Source organism: Capsicum annuum, chromosome 1, assembly GCF_002878395.1.
Source record: "Capsicum annuum cultivar UCD-10X-F1 chromosome 1, UCD10Xv1.1, whole genome shotgun sequence".
In the NCBI taxonomy this organism is placed as follows: Eukaryota; Viridiplantae; Streptophyta; class Magnoliopsida; order Solanales; family Solanaceae; genus Capsicum; species Capsicum annuum.
The window spans coordinates 226,003,050-226,028,472 of NC_061111.1; positions in this window are offsets into that span (position 1 = coordinate 226,003,050).

Genomic DNA, 25,423 nt, shown 5'->3' on the forward strand with positions numbered 1-25,423 from the left:
TTATTAATGCATTAACTGTTTCTATAAAGGAATTGACATCTAAGAGGGGCGTTATTCCATCAAAGATGATTTTATATCCATCCACTCTATTAGAGATTAAGGCTAAGAGGAGAAGGAAAGTAATTTCCAAGGTATTATCAAGCATCCAAAAAATTAAAATTGCAACTCTTCTATCCGTGTGTTGCAGTATTAAGAAATGTACAATGGCCACAGAAGAGCAGCACGAGCTGAAGAAGGTGAATATATATCGTCTACTCCAACTAAAAAATAGATACATATCTGTTTCAACAGATGACATATTTGCTAAAAATTATCAAACAGATATATACATTTGTTGCTACAGTTGGCTAACCTGCTACAATATATGTCTCGTCTGTTTTAGCAAATTAAACAGCTCTACATACCACTTTTATTTGTACCAACAGATGACCTATTTTTTTGCAATTGATGGGTCATCTGTTGGGACAAATTAAATCAAGACTTCTTACTATTTTAGTTTTTCCAAACAGATGAGTCGTATGTTGCAATAGATGGTTCATCCGTTAGAAATTATCATATAGGTCTTCCTCATGTTATAATTTATCCCATCAGTTGATCCATCTGTTGCAACAAAAATATAATCTGTTTAGGATAATTTAAAATGAGAAGAAGACATGTTTGATTTGCTAAAACATATGAGTTATCCTTTTTTATTTTTTTTGTATCTCCATGATTAGCATTGACCAATTCTGGTTTTCTAGGTGGATGTCACCGTAGAAGCTACTGCTAAACATCATAGATAATATGATACTCTTTTTATGGAAATACGAAGAACAGAAAGCGCAGAAAACGTATGCAAACGACATTAAAGATCCACGACGACCAAAGCCGAATTTCATAGCACCGAATGAAGAACAACTTGTCCATATTGAGTAGATCTTTATAGCTTGAGTTTGTCAAAGTAATAACCTCACCCCTTCGTAGAAATTCTTGGCATGAAAACTTAAATTGTTGATGTATTTGTTGTATTTGTACCCATAAGAATTTTTTTACATTTCATTTATCTGTTGATTTATTTCATGTAATTTCTGAAGGCTTTGATTTATTTTATTTTTTCTATGAATTTTATTTTATCCTTATATTTGAACTTATTAATTAAAATGGAATACTAGATTCAAATATTGCAAAAGATAAGGTATCTGTTGCAACAAACGACATATCTATTGTAAATTATCAAACAGATTTAAACATATGTTGCAACATGTAGGTAATCTATTAGAAATTATCAAACAGGTCTTTCCACTGTTCCAACATATAGACTTAGATAGAAACATCGATATAATGCAAGAAATGATCAACCTATTGCAACAGATAAACTATCTGTCAGAACAGGTAGAATATCTGTTACAATAGATGGATAGTCTGTTGCATTATAAAAAATTCAACTTTCATTAGACATAAAAAATTGTCACTACATGTAAAGTGAAGTGACTTGAAATAAAAAAGGCGGAACCCATTGACAGGCACCTAAAGTTGCAGCAATATTTCACTTTGGCACCTCAAGTAGACAGTTTTCATTTTAAATACCTAAAATAAAATAGGCATCAAATGTGTTAGTTTGGTACTTTTTGCACTATTGGTAGCTCGCATGCAATTCACATAGCCAAGGCTTATTGAACCCCCATTTTTGCCGACTTGGCATCTAATTTGGCCCCCAATGGTTATTTTCTCTCATTGTCTTATATATTTATGTTTTTTCCAAAATTTAACCCTAAATTTCCAAATCTTCTTCTTCATCATCTTTTTTTCTCTATCCAAATTCTTCAAATTATTTATATTTATTTTTTTTCATACTTTTTTCATTTTTTCCAACTGAGCTTAACAATGTCGAGCTCATCTTCCACTATTTTTTATGATAAAGATTTTTGATATTATAAGTGTGGTCATGAAGCTCTATTGAAGAATTCTTAGACTCAACAAAATCTAGGTCGTAGGTTTTTTACTTGTAAGATTTCAAAGGTAATATTTTTTTATTTAATTAGTTGGTTAATTATTGACTTGTAATTGTTTTGTAATTGTGGTCTTATTTTTATAGAAGTTGGGTGGATGTGATTACTTTGATTGATATGAAGAACGACACTCTTTACAAGCAAATCATGTAATCTGGGGTTTGTTGAAAAAAATCAAGGCTTTTGAAGAGAAATAAAATCAAGAAAGAAGATACTACATAGTTGGAGTTATTGCTACTAGTTTGGTGTTGTTGGGCCCATGGATATACAAGCCTAATTGCTGAAATTTGTATGGTGGTGTATTTGTATTTTCTACTGGTTTGGTGTTGTTAAACACATGGATATTCAAGCGTAATTATTGTAAAATATCAAACAGGTTTAGACATATATTGCAACATGTAGGTTATCTGTTGAAAATTATCAAACAGGTCTTTCCACTGTTGCAACAGATAAGACTTAGATAGAAACATCAACATAATGCAACAGATGACCAACCTATTGCAACAGATAAACTATCTGTCAGAATATATAGAATATATTTTACATCAGATGGACAATCTGTTGCATTATAAAAAATTCAACTTTCATTAGACAAAAATTGCCTCTACATATATGTAAAGTATGTAAAGTGAAGTGACTTGAAATTAAAAACATTGTTATTTCACAGGCTCTTGTTTATATATAGGCTCCAAGTGTCTAATTAATACCCCATAAACCCAGACCTCTTGCATGTTTGCCACAGTGTTGTCGCATAGAAAGGTCATTGGCTCAGCCATTTCTGTGTCGGTCAGCAGACATTCGATGTGTGCAAGAGCGTGCGACCCGCACACGTCAGTGGTTTTATTTTTTTGAAGGTCCGTGTCCTTGTTTCGACCTTCAAAATCCCATGGTTTCTTTATCAAAACTTTTGTTGGCAAATGATTCATCAGTTTACTCTGCCTCAACAAGATGGGGAACAACTCCAACAGTGGCTGCATATAGGTAAAAATATTAGCCTCATCCAAGGCAGGTAAGTTGTAGTCATAAACCTTGATATTTCCATCCTCGAGTAGTATCTCAACAGCTCAATAATATATGTCATCCACGTTCATGACTCCAAGAATCCTCTTTGCCTCGGTCCAGCTCTTGCCGTGTGGATTTGGCCTCTCCCCTCTAACATATTTTATCATTTATTCATCCCATTAGAACCTAGAAAGTAATGAATCAATTCTTGCGCCACCGAGAGTTAATGATAGCTTACTGAGATCATCGTACCCTTCCTTGAGATTTTTGTAAAAGTCGAGGTCCATTATCCTATCGGCAATATCATAAACTTTCGAGTACGCTAATATCTTGCCCCTTATGAGGCAGAGAATTTATTCAACATACTTTTATATAAGAGGTTGATTTTTAAATAGGTTAGTAATTGTAAAGAAGAAAAACATAGTGGAAAGATGCAATGGATGGTCCATCTGTTGCAGAGGGTTCTCTAAATCTATTCACAGATTACCCATCTAATGCAACTTATGCAAGAGTTGGGTAAAATGTTGCAACAAAAACACTAAAATTTGCACCAAAATACACATCTATTGCAATAGATGATACATTTTTTTTGTAGCTTCTTCTTTATGGAATAGATTAGAAGTCTAGGTTAGGAAAAGTAAACTTACCCTGTCCACGTACTGCGTATACATATTTGTCATACTTTGAAGTTTTCTGCGGAAAAGGTAAGGATGGGGTAATCTTGTGTGCTTTACTTTGCATTATTGGCCCATCAAAGATCCCTCTTCTCTTTGGCATCAAGTTCTGCGTACATGTCTACCTTCTTGAATGGTCCCTGAACTTCAACAACTTTTAGAGAGGGAGAAGTTGGAATTTTTTTAGATATTCGATTGGAGAGTACTTGGCTAATTGATCTTTTTTTCCTCCCAACTGACACTGTAGGAGTGTATAGCTCCCTCACCTTCTTGGATGATATGACACCCCTCTTGGATTTCAATTCCTCAACAACTTCAGTGATAACCTCTACTTTTTCAAAGAGTTTATCCTGGCTATCCTTGCACTCTCCGCATTTACAATAAGAACATGAGGGTGAAGAGAGGTGAGAGGGACCTGTGAAAGGGGTGTTTTCAAATATATTTATTTTTTGTTTAGCATCAACATGCTCAACATCACGACTGGCAGCAACATCATCTTGCCTTTCACTAACATCAACAACTCCACCAGCAACACCCCCAGAAGAATCACCCAAATCTATTGAAGTAGGTTGGTCATGAAAAGCCTTAACATTAGGCTGACCTTGCCTAACTGCTCTTTTTATGGCTTTTGCTCCAGCTAATTCCTTCTTTATTAACTCTACCATTTGGTCTTTTATTGTATAAACAAGACCTAGAGTAATAAAAGAAGTCATCCCCAACTCCTGCTAAGTAGGCACGATCCATGGATGCACAATCTGTAAAAAAAAGATAGATATATTTAAATCATAAATAATTTGCAGTCAGTTGAGTTACAGGTTAACACAGACAACTTATGCAATAGATGATCCTTCTATCATAATAGTTGATTTGTCTATCGCAATAGATTAACAATATATTACATCAGATTACCCATCTATTGCATAATTTAGAGTAGATGGGTAATCTGTTTAGTCGAGTTCAGATAACCAAAGTAACAGATGGGTAATTTGATGCAAAATATAAATCGTCTATCGCAATAGATTACCCGTCTATTGTACCAATTGCAGTGGATGGAACTTATGCAGTAGATCATCTATCTATCATAACAGTTGATTTATTTGTCATAATAGATTAACAATATGTTGCATCATATTACCCATCTATTGTATAATTTGTAGTAGATGGGTAATCTATTGAGTCAGGTTCATAGAACCAAAGCAACAGATGATTAATCTGTTGCAAAATATGGATCGTCTGTAGCAACAGATTACCCATCTATTGCAGCAATTACAGTAGATGGGTAATCTATTGTAACAAATGACCCATCTGTCAAAACAGATGACACATCTATTTCAATATCTTTCTTTGAGTCAAATTATTTTACTTGAAAGAAGACGTATTGCATCATTCGGAGGGTTAAAAAGAACAGCCTCCTAAATTCTTATGTTGCTCTTTGCAGCTAACCAACTAAGGATCCTTCGAAGAGAAACCTTATTCGGGTAATCCTTGACCTACTTTTGAAGATAAGGAATAACTTCAAATGCCCAAGCCTAAAAAATATAAAAAGGAGGCAAGCAAAAAAAAGTCATAATAATTATTAAATATAAATTAATGGATGAGTAAACAAATAGTGATTAAATTTATCATGAAAGCCCAAGGAAAGTCGTATAATGTGATTGTATTTCGTGATAGCTTTGTCAGTAAATAGTTGACAATCAAGTAGTAGATGTCATATCCCCAGGGATAATTGTTGAATTTCTCAAAAGCCTCAGCAAGCTTTAACAAATTATCTTCTATGATTGTGTTGATGTCTCTTGCCAATATAATGGAATGGGCAAACCAAACTAAGCACAACTGCTCCTTTTACTGCTTTGGTATAGTTTTATCCTTGAGATGTTTTATCAACTTATTGTATTTGCACCCACGTCCAGCAATGTCCAACAACCTATCTATTTTTTTTTGTGCTTATTGGTTTTGGTGGGTGGTTTGGTTTTGGTGGTTGGTCGCTGGGACAATGCCTTACCACTATTTGATGGTGGTGGTTTGGTTGTACTACTTTCCTTGAACCTTTTGTGTGGTGTTTCCTTAGTGAGAGTTTCTTCTAGATGTTGCATCTCAAGCCTATCACTATGGCAAACTCTTTTAAGCCAAAACAAATCAGCATGCCACGGTAGTTGATCCAGATTTTATCCATCCTTTTCCCCTTTCTTCGAATATTTATTATCCCCACATACTTGATCCTGCGCTTGAGATGACCACATACCATGGTCATATGGAAATGGGCAGTGTGGTCCTCAGATAGCTCAAGAAAGTTTCCAAAACAGCTCTTCTTAAAAAGTTCATCTATGTTTTCATTCTTCATAATATTCCTAAATTTATTATAAGGTTTCCCCAACTGACATTTAAGTACAAGATTACTAGTTAGTTTTGCAGGGTCATCTATCAGCATCGTAACTTAAAACCTATCAATACTAATAGTTTTAACAACCTCATTCTGGGATTTCGATATTAATTCTTGCCTCATTGGTGATTCATTATCATCCTCTTTCTTTTTTTTTCTCCCTTCTCTTCTTTTTTATCTTCTTCTTCTTGATCCTCACTTTTATTTTCCTCATCACCATCTACAGACCCTTGTCCACCTCCCTCAACATTATTTTCATAACTTTCCTCAGCTTTACATTTTCTTAACTGAGATTGTTCAGGAAGCTCCTCCGAATCCCTCTGTACTGTAGCCTTTTTTATTAGGTGGTCAGAAGTTGATTCACTTTCACTTTCTTTTCTTTTGGGAGACATGTTTTACCTACAAACAACAGAAAAAGAAAAATTATATTACAATTGATGTATGCATAAATTTTTAAAAATATATTACAAACACCACCAATACCGAGACCACCAAAAGTCACCACAAACACCACCACCAATCTCCACAAACACCACCAGTGCCATCACGATGAACACTACCACCACCACCACGACCACCAATACCACAAACACCATCCAACAATACCACTATAGTCAATGGAACACTAGAACAAAAACCTAGGGTATTTTCGGGTTCTTCCTATGATTTTACCATCAAAACTCAAAATTGTAAACTCATTCTCGAAGATAATACAACTAAAAGACTTTTTTTTCATCATTAACTTAAAATACCTAATTTTTAGAAAAAATAACAAATATAGAACTATTCTTGGACTCTGTTACCTATGAAGACAAAGAAAATGATAGATACAAGCAAGAATAAATTTGAAAATAAAACCTATGTGGTCAAAAATGGAAAAAAAATTGATCTGTTGTGAAGTGTTAAGCAATTTGTTGAGTAGTTATTTTTTGTATTGTTGAGAGAGAGAAATGAGTGAGAACTCTAGATTTCAAATGGTGAAACATTTCCCCTCAAATGGATGATTTGTATAGGTTGATATGTATTTTGGAAAAGAATGAAAAGTTTTGAAAATGTTAATTTGATCCTAATTGATTTTAATTATTTTTAAAATTTTAAAAGATAGGCGTAATTTTTAACCGTCTCGTCATAATAAAGTGTAGTAAGTTCAATTGGAACAGTGATGAATTTTAGGTTTTAGCTTGACAATGAGGTAATAAGAATTATTTCAACTCAAAATGATCGATCAGAGACTCAGGTCGGGAGGAATGCAATACTAACATCATGCAATTGCCAAAGACTCAATTAAAGTTGTAGTTGACCGTATGAGCTCACCCCAAGTTATATCTAAATTAATTTAGGTATTATCTTGACAATGAGGTAATAAAAATAATTTCAACTCAGAGTGATTGATCGACCACTCAGGTTGGGAAAAACGCAGCACAAACATCATGCAATTACCAATGACTCAATTGATGTTGTAATTGACCGTATGAACTCACCCCTAGTTCTAGCAAAATCAATTTAGGTATTATCTTGGAAATGAATTAATAAGAATCATTTCAACTCAGAGTGATCAATCGACGATGCAGGTCAAGAGGAACGCAATACCAACATCATGCAATTGCCAAAAAAACTCAATTAAAGTTGTGGTTGACCCTATGAACTCACCCCTAGTTATAGCTAAATCAATTTAGGTATTATCTTGACAATGATATAATATGAATTGTTTCAACTCAGAGTGATCGATCGATGACTCGGGTCGGGAAGAATGCAATACCAACGTCATGCAATTTCCAAAGACTCAATTAAAGTTCTAGTTGACCCTATGAACTTACCCCTAGTTCTAGCTTAATAAATTTAGGTATTAGCTTGACTATGAGGTAATAAGAATTATTTTAACTCAGAGTGATCGATCAACAACTCAGGTAGGGAGAAACGTAATACTAATATCATGCAATTACCAAAAGACTCAATTAAAGTTGTAGCTGAACCTATGAACTCACCCCTAGTTCTAGCTGAATAAATTATGGTATTAGATTGACAATGAGGTAATAAGAATCATTTTAACTCAGAGTGATCGATCGATAACTCAGGTCGGGAGGAATGCAATACCAATATCATGCAATTGCCAAAAGACTCAATTGAAGTTGTAGTTAACCATATGAACTCACCCCTAGATCTAGCTAAATCAATTTAGGTATTAGCTTGAAAATGAGGTAATAAGAATTGTTTTAACTCAGAGTGATCAATCGATGACTCAGGTCAGGAGAAACGTAATACCAATATCATGCAATTGCCAAAGACTCAATTGAAGTTGTAGTTGACCCTATGAACTCACCCCTAGTGCTAGCTTAATCAATTTAAGTATTAGCTTGAAAATAAGGTAATAAGAACTATTTCAACTTAGAGTGATCGATCGATGACTCAGATCGGGAGGAATACAATACCAATATCATGCAATTACTAAAAGACTCAATTGAAGTTGTAGTTGACCCTATGAACTCACCCTTAGTTCTAGCTAAATCAATTTAGGTGTTAGCTGTACAATGAGGTAATAAGAGTCGTTTCAACTCAGAGTGATCAATTGATGACTCAGGTCGGGAGGAATGCAATACCAATATCATGCAATTACAAAGACTCAATTGAAGTTGTAGTTGACCCTATGAACTCATCCCTAGTTCTAGATAAATTAATTGAAGTTGTAGTTGAACAAATAAACACAATTAAAATTGTATAAAAATAAATGTTCAACCTCTTGCAATAGATTAACTATCTATTATAAATTATCAAATAGGTGTTGCCATCTATTGCGACATATAAATGAGATATTGAAAATTTTCAAATAGAAATTGTCATCTGTTACAAAGTATGGATTATATGTTTTAAGATCCTTTTTTATTTTAAAGAAATCTCCTAATTTTCTGTCTGAGATATAAAAGATAAAATACTAAGGCGGTAAAAAATATTACTTTGATAACTCAAAAAACTCCTCATTGAGTAGTCTTATCTTGTCTTTTCAATGTCGCCGTCTCCTTGTTCACCTCAAAGTTATTAATGAATATTTAAAACCTATATCTAGAATTCTCTCTCCTTTATCCATAAATTAACTCAACTCATCTCTCTTCTTTATTAAAATTTCTCTTTCTCTCCTCTTTGGGGTAATGACAATCATCTCTTTTTTTCCTCTCTTTTCTCTCCTATTTTTCATGAGGATCCTTTCGGATCTCAACCGATCAATAGTTTTTCTCAACTGAAATGGGTGTTCTGATCCCTTTGCTTTTTTGACATTGCAGGTATGGTTCACTATTGCTCTTTCCTTCTCGTCTTCTTCTTTGTATGTTATTTAAATTAGATATTTACTTCTATTTTTATTATTGATTTACCCATTACCAGTTTTTTATTTATTGAGAAAATTGAAGGAAAGGTGACTTTTAAGTTTTGAATGAACGAACAGTTGTTTTTATTAAAATATGCAAAAAAAAGTCAATTGTTGGGAGAACTTAAAAAGTCTTGTTGTCAGTATTATTTTTTTATATCTTTTGTTTGTTACTTTGGTGATGTTGTTGTTGGAGGTGTTGGTGTTGTTGGAACATATTGAGTTTGTATTATTGATCGTGTTGGAACATATGGTATTATTTCTTTGTTGTTGATGTTGTTGTTGATGTTGGTAGTGGTGTTGCAACAGTTTCCTCAACTGTTGCAACTAATAAATCAGCTGTTGGAATAAATGGAGTAACTTTTGGAAGAAATCAAACCTATAGCAAGGCTGGTTTGATTTATACCAACAAATGACCCATCTGTTGCAATATGTCATCCATCTGTTGCCACAGATGCATTGCCTCTTGCTACAGATGAATTATCTGTTAAACAGATGGAAAATCTATTATATCAGATAGGTCATCTGTTGATTCATTCAATTTTGTGTTACCCTTTTGTAATGTTCTTTTTGTTCTTCTCTTGTTTGACATCAAATGTTCTTCTCTTGTTTTCAGATAAAAGAAAGTGAAACTGTTTCAACTTTTTTTCAATCAGCATTAAAAGCTAGAGTAAAGATGGATTTGGAGGAATAAACTGCTTGCAGATGGAACCACTTTATTGTGGGAGGTATGTATTACTGATCAACCTATCATGAAAACACATATCTAGTACACTAATTTTGTGAATGTTGGTTCTTTACCTATTAGGCGTTAATCTTTCAAACAAGATATGGCATTTTATAGTTAAGATCAAGTAGGTGGTATCGTACCCTTTTATGGTTTAATAAAGATTTTGCTAATATTTATGTGTCAAGTTTGAAAAAGGGTTCAAGGTGGCAATATAAATATTCAAATAGTGATTAGACCGATTTTAAGAGTTCAATGGACTTTTGAAAGGCCTATAAAGCCTTGCACTACTATAAATAAGAATGGAAATGAATATAGTTATTGCTCTAGTCCAAATTTATATAGATGGATTGCTCGAGGAGACTATTATATAGTAAATGGTGATTGGAAAAATACATGTACGGGAAGGGGGAGGTAGAGAAAACTATATATCAATTCAGACCTTATTAAAGAAGAATCACAGTGTCGGAAGAAAAGTGTAGCAAAATTGGCTGATGAAACTGGCATGAAAAATGAAAAAAATGAATGAGCCACAAATGTGAAAGTTTAACCTAAAATAAAAATCAATCAGTCTATTTTGACAAAAAAAATGCTGAAGTGGATTGGAGTTGTGCACTTTGTTAGGGTACTGCAACTAGCTGGTGTGGGCTGAATGAAGACCCACAAAATACAGGACCAAAATTCTAAGGTTTCTGCTTGCAGCATCGATGGTGGTAAGATTATCGATCAGGAACGAAACCTGAACCAACAACTCCTGAAGAAAAAATAAAAGATCAAGCCAAGGTGGAAAATTTTCAAGTTAAACCTGTATCCCATGCCTCCTGTTTATGGCTCTGTTCTGGTCAATGGTAGTAGAAACAACAAGGCTTGGGATTTCTGCCCAACTTTAGACCTTTTTGTTTCTACTGCCATTGACCTGATCAGAACCACAAAAAGAAGGCATGGGATGCAATTTAGACTTCAGAAATTGATGCCTTGGCTTCCCTTATTTTTACTTTTGGAGTTGTTGGTCCAGGTTTCATTCTTGACTGAAAATCTTAGAAATCCTCTATGCTCGCCAAGTTTCTTTCTTAGAGTTTTGGTCCTGCACTTTGTGGGTCTTCATTAAGGCCACGCTCGCAGTTACAGTCCCTAGCAAAGTGTCCAGCTCTAGTCCTCTTACGCATTTTTCTTTTTCAAAAATGACTGATGGATTTTAATAGTGGGTACACTTCCACATTTCAAGCTCATTCAGTTTTTTCATATCTCAAGTCAATTTCATTGGCCAGATTCGCTAGAAGTTCCTTACTTGCTTCCCTGTGTTTTATCTAAAACAAAGTCTAAGATGATATATGGTCTTATCCACCTCCCCTTTCCTGCACAGGTATTCTCCTAAGCACCTTTTGCTATATAATAGTCTCCTCAAGTAACCCATCCATATAAATTTGGACCAGGAGAATTTGTATTGGTTTTCCATTCGTGTTTGCTGCAGTACGAGGCTTCAGAGGCCTTTCAAAAGTTCATTTCACCATTAAAATTGGTCTAATCACTATTGGATATTTACACTGCCAATAAAACTTGAACCATTCTCTAAACGTGACATATAAACATAAGTGAACCTGTCACTAAATTATAACAGGATATCGACACCACTGTCTTGGAACCTTTCGGCCTTATCAGTTCGTACCTATCAAACTAAACTGTAAAATATAGGATCTTGTTTGAAGGATTAATGTCTAATGGATAAAAAACTGCATTCACGAAATTATTATACTTTATGTGTGTCTGTCATGACAGCCTGATCAATAATACATGACTCCCACACATGAAAGTGGATCCATTCATCTGCATGTACCTTATTCTTCCTACCTCATCAATGTCAGACAGTGCTTATTCTTCACTTTCTATCGTTAAGTAGTGTACAAGACTACAGAGGCTCAAAGGGTAACCATCTTTAATGTCATATGACTATTTTTCTGTCAAGTAAAAGTAAGTGCTACAAGTCGTGATTTTTTACTTTTTTTGTTTTTAAATATGTTTATATAATAATTCACCAATTTGGATTAATTAAGGTATGTGATTACTATTAAAAAAGAGGTGAACAGTCATGACTTTTTTTCTAACACATTCAAAATAGTTGATGAATTAAATTTACCATCTGTTGCAACTAATGAATCAACTGTTAGAAGAAATAAAAATATCTCCTCCAACAGATGGTTCATCTGTCGCAATAGATAATCCATATGTTGCAACAGATGTTCATCTATTGCGAGAGTGGGTTATTTATTGTGATAGATGGACGATTTTTTACAATAGCTCAATAATAACTATTGTTATTAAGTCTCAAACCATTTTGAAAAGGTGAGAAGTTTGAATGTAAAAGATAAAGTCGTGACTTTTCACAAAAAATAAAAAGCTAGCAGTATGCATGTAATAATACAATGGAGCTGCACAGTCGTGCCTTTTTGCCTAACATATTCAAATTCAATCCTCTATAAATAAGTCCCTCCTTAATCTCCATTCTACTTCACTTTTATTTATTTATTGTATTTTGTCTTTTTGTATTACATATTCAACCACTTCTATTCAAAGAGCATATTTCTTTCTCGTTGAGGTAAGTTTTTTCTGTGTAAATCTACCAGTTGGTAGTATACGTTGTATTGTATTCGAACTCTTTTCTTTACTTTTGTGTTTAATTTTTTTTTCAATTCATGAGTGTCCTAGATATGGATGATCCTGTTTGGGACATTGTTATTCTATGCGACACCGTGCAGTAACTTTAGAGGTAGGTTAATGACCTGCAGAGGGAGGTGGTTGTTGTGAGAGAAAGGATATTCAGAGAGATACAGAGGCTGATAAGGGACCTCCTGCTGTCGATTGACGATTGGTTAGAATGTGTTTTTTATTTTAGCATATCTATTTTAATTTTTCTATATCGGATCTATTCCTAATGTATTTTATTTTTCGTTTAATGAAAAAATTATTTTTGGTCGACTTTGGCTTTTTAGTTCTTATTTAATTTTCATTCTGTCTATTTCTTCTTCTAAACATGTTACATGTCGACAGTTGGAGGTAAGGAGCAATTTTGAATCCACTAGCAATAGCAATTTTAGATTTTGAGTTCTTTCAATAAATGGACCATGTGTTAGAACAGATGGGTCATCAGTTCTATCCATCTGTTGAGATAGATTTGTCATCTGTTGGAGGAAAATATTCTAGTTTGATGAACTGTATTATGTTATTCCAACTAATATCCATCTGTTACAACAAATGGGTAATCTATTGAAAATAATTTTGTGATCTGCTGAATTTAGTTCATGTTTTACATCTTTTTATTGATGCACAAGTTATTAAAAAAGATATTTTATTTAATAAATGATAATATTTACATTCACAGCAATGAGTTAAATATATAAAAGTCCACAACAAACAACAACACAAGTTTTTGCAATTACAACGATCATGGTGGATTACGATTTGGGCATGTAGTTTATTGTGGACAGCACTCTTACATACGGAGCCCTTATTTCTTCTTGATGGAAATGATTCTCCGACTCCATGCCTCCTCTTATATGGCCTTCTTGCCGATTTTATAGTGCTTGGGTCAATATATGAAGGAGGTATTAATCTCCCCGAAAGCTCTACAGGAACAACCCAAGATTCTTTGGGAGGCACCGGAGTAATATGTCCACTATATTCCATTGTATATTTTTCCACCAAATAATATGAAGAGGGGTACTCATAAATTTTAGTTTCATATTTTGCACCAGATTAAGCTCGAAGCGCTGCCATAGTATGTGGACAGGATTTTTTGTTCAAGTCAAAATCTCTGCACGTACAAGATCTTATTTGAAGATTGATCGTGGCAACATCACCATGACCATTGATACTAAACTTATAATCTTCTATTTGATGAGATAACAACCTATTCCCCAGACTGATATTCGTTGATATTATTTTTTTTGCTTCTAGAACAAATGGGGTTCTTGCGTCCTAGAACTCTACACGTCTTTCGTGAAAAAATTGGCCATATTTCTTGTTTATTATGTCAAACAAAGCCACAATGGGAAATTCTCTTTCATTAGCAAACAATAAAATTACCGATTCAGCTATGTTTGACATCATAATATTGTACATATACAAAAGAATCACTTAGTACGACATTATACTAAACTTTTAACTCAAACAAGACATTAAATTCATAAGAATGTACCTATTTGCCAGACAGAATGTAGATTCCATCTCTACAAACTGACACATATGAGATGTTCTGCTGCCTTGGGATGCTTATCCGTTATTTGATTGAAATGGTCTAAAAACTCCTCTCTACTATATGCTTTAGTTGCTCTATAAAAAAGGGTCACGACCCTTTTATAGTGAAAGTTGGTCCGAATGTTCTCTCCAAGATGTCTGATGCAATAACCAAAGTGAGTTGAAGTGAAGAAAGTTGAACCCATCTTTGGAATACTTTGATGCCTATTCAAAATAAAACACAAATCTTCGGTATCTTCGATGCAGCTTCGCAGTTGTTCAAAAAAATATCCATAAGAGGTATCACATTCCTTTTCCGCTACATAAAAAGTGACATAAATGATGTGATTCTCTGCATCTTGTGCCACCGCCACTAGCAGAACTTCATTATACCTACTCCTTAAAAGGTACCATTGACGGCTATGACTTTTCTCAAATGTGAAAAACCTTGAATCCAACCACCATAGGATACAAAAAAGTACTTGAACCTTCCGTTTTCATCAACATGCAATGTCATCTTACTTCTAGAATTTTTGGACTCAAGAATGTAGCGGTAGGCATCGAGTTATGCATACCCATACTTGAATGTCCCCCTAACCAAGTCCTTGGCAATCCCTATGGCCATATATATTTTCCAATACTGACCAGCACATCCAATTCCGTAAGGAGTTGATTAGCCATAGCCCTTGTAGAAGGGCCTTTGCCATCGGGGAATTTATTCTTGAATTACTTACCGAGAACCTTTGTCGTGGCGTGAGGATTTTAGCTCAAAATGTGCTCCGAACCACATGTATGATACTTTTCATATTTATGAATGATGAATCTGTCAGAGCTTAAGTACTTCACCACTTTCAACCACCACTTGTAGTATGGATTAGCACATTTTTAGCAAAAGACTTTGCTTGAATTAATCACCTTCATTATTCTGAAATCTTTTTTCAAGCAAGAAATAAACAAAGTAGTAGATAGTTGTTTCTTGTATTTGAATGACATTTCCTTGTAAAAGTTTGTCTCGTCATCTCGACGGTTTCCAAACTATGTCGATCAAGAAGAACTGCCCACTGTATTGGTCGCATCAATGGGCGTAGGTGTTTGATCATCATCTGGAATATTTATGTCTAGATCATCCAACCTATCATCAAAGATGTCTTATTTTTCTTCTTCTTCTACATTCTGTTTCTTATTCTCTCTCTCTCTCTTTCAACCACATATACCATTAACACCGGCCTGGATGAATTACTAAGACAATCATGCAATCGAACCTGATCGATTATCTTGAAAGGTAGTACCCTCAGATTTTCAAAAAATTTGTACATGTAGATGATGACGAATTCTTTGGGTTGATAATTCAATCTACAATAGATGAGGATTAAGTTTACAAAATCATCATATGAAACATTTGTTTGGACTATCATAGCTATCGTCTCTAGCATTTTACCCTCCTTCTAACGCCATACATATCAATTGGTCTTCTCGATCCATTAACCATAGCAATCCACCCCTGTTGTTATTGATCCCTCCATCAGTAGTACCTAAATAAAGTAATTTGTTAAAAAAAATTAATAGTGATTTCATAGTGTCGTAACATAAATCCCAACAGATATGTAATCTGTTGCAATAGGTAAGTGATCAGTCGCAATAGATTATTTACCGTTTGGATTCATATTATGCTCATAAAGCTGATTTAACATACGAGTTATCTGTTGTAACAGGTGAATCATATGTTGCAATAGACTATATAGATGATCCGTTTATTAGAATTGAGTTCAAGTTATATTGCAATAGGTTATTAATCTGTTGCAATAGATATTTACCATATTACAATAGACGACACGTTTGTTGGAATCGAGTTTAGGTTCTATTACAACAGATATTTACCCTATTGCAACAGATAACTAGTCTATTGCAACATATGAGCTATATGTTGCAACAGATGACCCATCTGTTCGATTCATGTTACGGCACTATAGAACTATAAACATGAATCCAACATATGTCTTCCGTTGCAATAGATGGCTCATCTGTCGCAACAGAAGATTGATCTGTTTAAACAGATGTCTCTTATGTTACATTCATGTTTGTGTGCTATCTATTGTTGAAAAAATAGCACAATAACAGTTTCCCAAATGACAAATTCAATTAAAAATCATAATTTGATTTACCAAAGTCTCCTGTGAAGTAATGCCAAAGTGATAAGTGATGTATGAAATAAAATTTGACCCAGGAAATTGATCAAATAGCAGCAGTGGCGGTAACAACAATGGTCAACAAGAAGAAGATGAAGATGATAATGAAGTATAAGTTGATGATAATGAAACAGAAGATGATGAATAAATCAGCAGCAAAAATGAACAAAAAAAAAATCTAAGAAAGAGAAAACAACAATGAATGAGAAGAGAGAGAAACATGCCTTTTTTCCCTCTGTTTCTCGTTATATTAGGTAAACATTTGAATCAAAGTATAAATTTAAAAACTTGTGGGCTATTATCAAACTTACCCAACATTCTTAATCCATAATAACGTAATTGTCACCTACACTCTTTTATTAAGACTTGATTCACCTGCACCTCATTTTCAAACTCTTTTGTCACTTCTAGCTCAAAGCCTCATGAAACCTCTTATGCTAGTAGAGTAAAATAATTATTCTGTTGATTTAGACATAACCACAATGAGCTTTTATTAAATAAGTAAAATAAAATGTGATAAATCATGAAGTGATCTCCATAAAAACCCCTACAATTCGAAAGAAATTCATATGTCAAAAGATGAACAACATATTCGCTTTTTACAATATTTGCTTTTAAATGAAGAAAAAGAATGCTCACTTGTATAGACATATACTAATCATGCCACATCTTTTCCATTGTTTTCATCTGAAAGAACTATGTAATCGCTTTAGACATAACCAAACATCTTGGCTGTATTAAGGTTCTTCCTTTTTCATTGAAAATTTATTTTATTAGATGACAATTTAATGTACCAATGTTGCTATAATTCAAGACCTAAAGCAAAAGATATCCAAGATTATATTCAACAAGAACAAATGACTTATCGATCATTGAAAATAAAATAAAGGTTTAACTATGAAATTTTATAAACAATTCAAAATAACAGTATTATAAAAAAGGCATGTTTTTATAAATTCACTTTACTAAATGTAGTTCCAGCTGCTTTAACGTTAGTATATTAAAATAAAATCACAAAAGTTTCAACAAAAAATAGCTAGTAATTGGTGATAATATAAAGAGGGAAAAAACTACCTATAGTTTACTTCTTTCTGAAGGAGTAGTAGTTGCAGCAGTGTCCGCCGATGTTGAAATTGCAGCAGCACAAAGTTTCTCTGAAATCTCATCTGTTCCATTTTAATAAATAACAGGACACTTTTTTGGCCACGGAATACAAAGTGAGCACCTAAAATAAATATTCATATTTGGATAATGCAGAGTTTATTGTTCTATAACGTCAACATGTTTAGAACATAAAAATAAAGCGCAAAATCTTATATCCATGTAGAAATAATTGTTTTACACAAAAAGGCACTTCTACCTACAATAATTCTTTTCTTGACTGAAATATTTTTTTAAAAAAATTAAGAAATAGAATTAGAAGTCAAAGAAAAAATAATTTTTATTAAAGAAAAACTTGACATTCATATTTAAATCAAAGAAAAATCCACTTAATTTCAATGTTTAAGTCTCTTTTGGTTTGAAGTCCAGCCTTCGTCTTTTCAAGAGTTGATTTAAGGACCGTATGATCCCAAGATTATTGTATGCATTAGGGCATAATAAAAAATAGTCGATGTTGATTAACACATAATAATCTGCTACTTTGACTTTGTAAGTAGCAGGATAGTCAAGACTTCATACATTACAACCTCTTAGTTGAGGAGCAGAGAGGCACTCACAAACAATCTATCTAAAATGGCTAGGATATATAGTGTAGACAATTCAACTTCATAGAACATCATCTTACCTTCAAGTATAGTCCAATCCAGACCCCCGACTTCTTTATCAGTAAGATATTTGCCTTAAGAAAAGATCAAAGAAAAATCTTAGCAATCTAATTAGAAAAACAATGTTTCCTATTGAGATAAAGAAGTCTTTTTACATTAGGATTCGATAGGCATAGCTAAACTACAATAGGAATCTATATGTAAGTTCTTTCAATACTCTTTCACAGATTAAGCCCCAGCTAATTTAGTAGAAATATTCCTATATAGGATACTAATTAGAATGTGACACATCTAATTCATAGCCTCCTGCGACATCTTTTATAATTTAAGATGCTTTCACAGAAATGATAATAACTTAAGGCGAATTGAGTCAATTGGCCTGCTGATTTATGCCACACAAATGCTATCTTTTGGTGTCTCTCCTTACCACACCCATATCATTCTCAGTAATGGAGTTTTCATTAGTCAACAATAAAATGTATCTGCAATAATTTATCATCTAAATTTTGTCCTTACAATTATCAGGAGAAGAAAATGATAATTTTTTTTTTAAATCAGATTGTGTATAATCAGAATTAGAACGATCATATTTTGAAATTTTAAAAGAATCCTCAAGCAAATGGAATTACAATCATAATTTATTTTAATTAAAAGTTTGATCTTTCATTCAACATCCTTGATATTCAACCACTACAATAACAATAATGATAAATCAATATAGTCCGACAAAGTAAAGTTTGAGAGTATAGAATGTACGCAGACCTTATATCTATATCAGATGTGAGATAGAGAGTTATTTCTGACCAATTCTAACTTAAGGCAAAAACAGTCTGAAATGAAATTTCATCACTAAAATAGAAAATCTGAAGAGAACTGGAAAGAAATTTGGAAAAAAAAAATGATACATTTAGGGGTCGTTTGATTGAAAAACAAGTTATAATGAAATTAGTTATGTTGGATTAGTTATGCAGGGATTAATTATTATCGAATTAGTTATCCTGTTATTATTTTCAGTGGTTGTTTGGTTTGTGATACTTTATTATTTTTTAGTGGTTGTTTGTTTTGTGATGTTACAAATAATTTGCATTGCATTCTTTCTAAGAATAAATAGTTTGTTTGGAAAAATACTCTCACCCTATTTAGATTAATTATTTTTCTTTATATTAAACCATAAAAAAGAAATTGAAAGTTACTAATTTTTTTAATTAACTTTAGTATTTTTTTTTCCTAAAAATATATGTTAAGAAATTTATGTTGATATTTCTTAAATGTGTATGAAGCTTTAATATTTCATGTTAAATTACTTATTTTGTCCTAAATTCTACATGTTGATAATCCCATTTTTGTAAAAAAAAAAATTCACCATCAAAAAATGTGAAAAAGTATTACTCTCATTTTTCATTATTTAGTATCATTAATATTTGGAGAGTTAAATTATCAAAAAAATATGAAAAAATATTACTCTCATTTTTCATTAGTGTATCATTAATATTTGGAGAGTTAAATTCTATTTTTTAAAAAAATAAATTTTCAAACATTTTCAGCTATATATAAAAAATATTTTCTTATTTTATAATTAAGCATGTACTAAGTTAGAAAGGGAATGTTAAGATACTTTAATTACTTATCCATGATAAATTTGTAGGAAAAATAAAATTTGAAGTAAGATTAATAAACATTTCTACAAAATAGAAAGACAATAAATCCTTGGATCAATTTTAAATTTGATTGTATAAATAATTTTTATGGTGTCACTATCATTTTTTTATGAATCATCACTGTTGTAGCATTTAATAAGTTTAAATAATTGTTCAAATTTATCAAAATGGATGAAAGTTTATAGAATAATTAAAATTTAAATTAGGGATAAAATTGACAAAAAAATTAATGTGAGGACTACCAAAATGTCAAATTCTCTATTGTATATAGTACTGATTGTGGTACTAAAAGAAAGTTAAAGATTTTTTCTTTGCATGGGCCCAACATGAAAAGTATATATGTTTGCTTCGAACGATGAAATTGAATAATAAAAATCCAGGAAATTATTTTTCATGTGTTGGATAAACTGTTGAATGATATTGCAGATAGTAATTTGAATAAATTATATATCTATTTTGTGAACAGAACTAATAGGATTTCATTCCTAAACAAAAAGAACAGAAAGTAGTACACCGATAAAATTCACATAAAGAAAACTGAAGTAGAAAGAAAAAAAAAATTGAATCTTGTACCACTATGATATACTATATTATGGCTATACTTTATTCAGTTTCTCTGTATTAACTGTTTCTTTTTCGCTTTTAGATTTATATCTGAGTACAACAGAAAAAAAGTAATAATTACTTACACAACTACACATTAACGATTATCCATCAAGAGCCTTGTCTTAGAGGATTTTCAGTTATATCAAAATCATGATTATACTTTGACCTGTTCTAAATGCTCGATTCTTTTATAAAGAAATTCATAATAAATATTAAAATTCAATTAAATTTTAAATAAGCAAGTAGGCGACCTCATTTCTTATACTGGTTCAAGTCATTGATGTTTAGTAAGTAAGTGAAATATACATAAATAAAATGGACTTTTATTGAACATATGAAGTAATATGTGATGATCCTGAAGTGATTTCCATATAAAATCTCATAGTTTGAGGGAAAGTCAAATGTTAGAAATGGGCAAAATTTGATTTAACTGAAGACACAGAATGCTAACTTGTATAGAGATTTACCAATCTTGTCACATTTTTTTTCATAGCTTTCATCTTTGGCTAATATTGATTCATTTTTCCTTATAATGCTCAATATGCAGGCTCAAAAATGCGATTTTCTCTTTTTTTTTTCTCTCTAAAGTTGTCTTTATTTTTAGGACGATGTACCTCTAAAATCAATTATAACTAAACATTGTACCTGGAGGGAGTTTAAGTAACTAAAGTGGTTAATGTATGCTATTGTTGATGTTTAACTACATTTAGAATCTATTATAAAAGAAATAAACGACACCTTAGTGACTTAGTATTTTGTTCCTTCTTGTCAAGGTTATTCTTTAACATTCCAAACACAAGTTAGTTTTTCATCCCTTGAGAGATAGAACTGCTTTCAAGTCGAGCAACCTCGAATAACTACAAAATTGAGAAGCGGAGGTCTACCTTGAAAATGTTATATTTAAATCTTTGGATTAAGCACTTTGTAATCTTATCAGGTTGAAAAAAAATTCTTCTCTATCTTCACACAACTATTTCACTCGCTAAATAATACTTTCTTTGTTTAAAAAAGAATGACCTGCTTTGACTTGGCATGAATTTTAAGAAAATAATGAAGACTTTTATATTTTATGGTCTTAAATTAAAGTTACGTTAAATTTACTTTAATTGTGTCGTCTTAAAGATGCCGCGTGCAAAAATAAAATTGAAGTGTTCTCAAAAAAGAAAATGAGTCATTCTTTTTTAAATGGATTAAAAAGAAAAATATGCCATTATTTTTTAAATGGAGGGTGTATAATTTTGGGATATGAAACCTCTTATACTAGATGGAGTAAAATAATTATTCGGTTGCTTTAGACATAACCACAATAAACTTTTATTGAATAAGTAAAATAAAATATGATAAATCATGAAGTGATCTCCATAAAAAACCCTACAGTTCGAAAGAAATTCATATGTCAAAAGTTGAACAACATTTGCGCTTTTGCCAATATTTGCTTTTAAATAAAGACAATGAATACTCACTTGTATAGACATATACTAATCATGCTACATCTTTTTCATCGTTTTCATCTAAAAGAACTATTTGATTGCTTTAGACATAACCAAACATCTTGGATGCATTAAGGTTCTTCCTTTTTCATTAAAAATTTATTTTATTAGTTGACAATTTAATGTACCAATGTTGTTATAATTCATGACCTAAAGAAAAATATATCCAAGATAATATTCAACAGGAACAAATCACTTATCGGTCATTGAAAAGAAAATAAAGTTTTAACCATAAAATTTTATAAAAAATTCATAATAATAGTATTATAAAAAAACATGTTTGTATAAATCCACTTTACTAAATGCAGTTTCAGCTGCTTCAACGTTAAGATATTAAAATAAAACCACAAAAATTTTAACAAAAACTAGCTAGTAATTGGTGACAGTATAAAGAGGAAAAATGCCTATAGTTTACTTCTTTCTGAAGGAGTAGCAGTTGCGGTAGCGTTCGCCGATGTTGAAATTGTAGCAGCACAAAGCTTCTCTGAAATCTCACCTGTACCATTTTTATAAATAACAAGACACTTCTTTGACCACAGAATACAAAGTGAGACCTAATATTCATATGTGGATAATGAAGAGTTTATTGTTCTATAACGTCAACATGTTTTGAACTTAAAAATAAAGCGCAAAATCTTATATCCATGCAGAAATAGTTGTTTTACACAAAAGGACACTTCTACTTAAAATAATTCTTTTGTTAAATGAAATGTTTTTTAAAAAATTTAAGAAATAGAATTAGTACTTAGTAGTCAAAGAAAAATCATTTTTTGTTGAAGAAAAAATTGGCATTCATATTTAAATCAAAGAAAGGCCCACTTAATTTCAATGTTTAAGTCTCTTTTTATTTGCAGTCTAGCATTCATCTTTTCAAGAGTTGATTTAAGGACATATTTTCATAAATTGACCCGTACAATTTCAAGATTTGCTTATGCATTAGCGCATAGCAAAAAAATAGTCTACATTGATTAACACATAACTAATCTACTACCCTGACTTTGTAAGTAGCAGGGCAGTCAAGACTCCATACATTACAACCTCTTAGTTGAGGAGCAGAGAGGCACTCACAAACAATCCATCAAAAATGGCTGGGATATATAGTGTAGACAATTCAACTTAATATAACATCATCTTACCTTCAAGTATAGTCCAATCCAGAGCCCCAACTTCTTTATCAGCAAGATATTTGCCTTGAGAAGAGATCAAAGAAAAATCTTAGCAATCTAATTAGCAAAGCAATATTCCCTATTCGGATAAAGAAGTCTTTTCACATTATGATTCTACAGACGTGACTAAACTACAATAGAAATCTATATGTAAGTTCTTTCAAGACACTTTCACAGATTAAGCCCCAGCTAATTTAGTAGAAATATTCCTATATAGGATACTAATTAGAATGTAATACATCTAATGCATAGCCTCCGCAACTTCTTTTATAATTTAAGATGCTTTCACATAAACGATAACAACTTAAGGTGAATTGAATCAATTGGCCTGCTTATTTATGCCCTATAAATGTTGTCTTTTGGTGTCTCTCCTCATCATATCCAAATAATTCTCAGTAATTTTCATTAGTCAACAATAAAATGTATGTGCAATAATTTTATCATCTAAATTTTGTCCTTACAATTATCAAGAGATGAAAATGTTAAGCAATTTTTTTGTAGCTGAAGATAATTTATTTATTTTTTAAAAAGAAACAATCAGATTGTGTATAATCAGAATTAGAATGATCATATTTTGAAATTTGAAAAGAATCCTCAAGCAATTGGAATTACAACCATAATTTATTTTAACTAAAAGTTTGATCTTTCATTCAACATCCTTGGTATTCAACCACTACAATAACAACAATAATATACCAATATAGTCCGACAAAGTAAGGTCTGAGAGTATAGAGTGTACACAGACCTTACATCTACCTCAGATGTGAGATGGAGAGTTGTTTTCGGCCAATTCTGACTCAAAGAAAAAGCAATCTGGAATGAAATTCAATTACTAAAATAGAAAATCTGAAGATAACTGATAATAAATTTGGGAAAAAAAATTAGACACTTAGGGGCCGTTTAGTTGGAAAACAAGTTATGATAAAATTAGGTATGTTGGATTAGTTATACTGGAATTATTTGTTATCGAATTAATTATCTTGTTATTATTTTTCAGTTGTTGTTTGATTTGTGATACTATTTATTATTTTTAGTGGTTGTTTGGCTTGTGATATGAAAAATAATATGCATTGCATTCTTTATAAGAATAAATAGTTTGTTTGCAAAAATACTCCCACCTTATTTAGCTTAATTATTTTTCTTCAGATTAAACCATACAAAAGAAATTGAAAGTTACTAATTTTTTTTAATTAACTTTAGTAGTTTTTTTTGCCTAAAAATACATGGTAAGAAATTTATGTTGATATTTCTTAAACATGGATGAAGCTTTAATATTTCATGTTAAATTACTTATATTGTCCTAAATTCTATAAAATGTTGATAATCCCATTTTTTGTTAAAAAAATTCACCATCAAAAAATGTGAAAAAGTATTACTCTCATTTTTCATTATTTAGTATCATTAATATTTGGAGAGTTAAATTCTATTTCTTAAAAAATTAAATTTTAAAACATTTTTAGCTATATATAAAAAATAATTTCTTTTTAAATAATTAAGCATATACTAAGTTAGAAAGGGAATGTCCAGATACGTTAATTACTTATCCATGATAAATTTGTTAGGAAAAATAAAATTTAAAGTAAGATTAATAAACATTTCTACAAAATAGAAAGACAATAAATTCTTGGATCAATTTTGAATTTGACTATATAAATAATTTTTATGGTGTCACTATCATTTTTTCATGAATCATCACTTTTGTAGAATTTAATAAGTCTAAAAAATTGTTCAAATTTATTAGAATGGGTGAAAATTTATAGAATAATTAAAATTTAAATTAGAAATAAAATTGACAAAAAAAATTTGATGTGAGGACTACCAAAATGTCAAATTCTCTTTTGTATATAGTAATGATTGTGGTACTAAAAGAAAGTTGTAGATTTTGTTGTTTTGAAAATTGGTGGATGTTTCTAGAAATATTTTGGAGAAGAGATGATATTTTTGGAATAAGCTTAACGAATGCTGAAAAGATAATTTTACCCTTGGTCGTCCTTGAACTCATCTTTCTATATAATAAATAAATATATAATAATAATAATAATAATAATAATAATAATAAAAATATAGACAATAAAAATTGAGCTCATACATAAAGAAAACAAATTTCTACCAAAATTATTATAAGAAGTTTTTAATTATTTTGTTTATCAACTTTCCGTTTTTACCAATTTAATGTAAAAATGGACATTTAC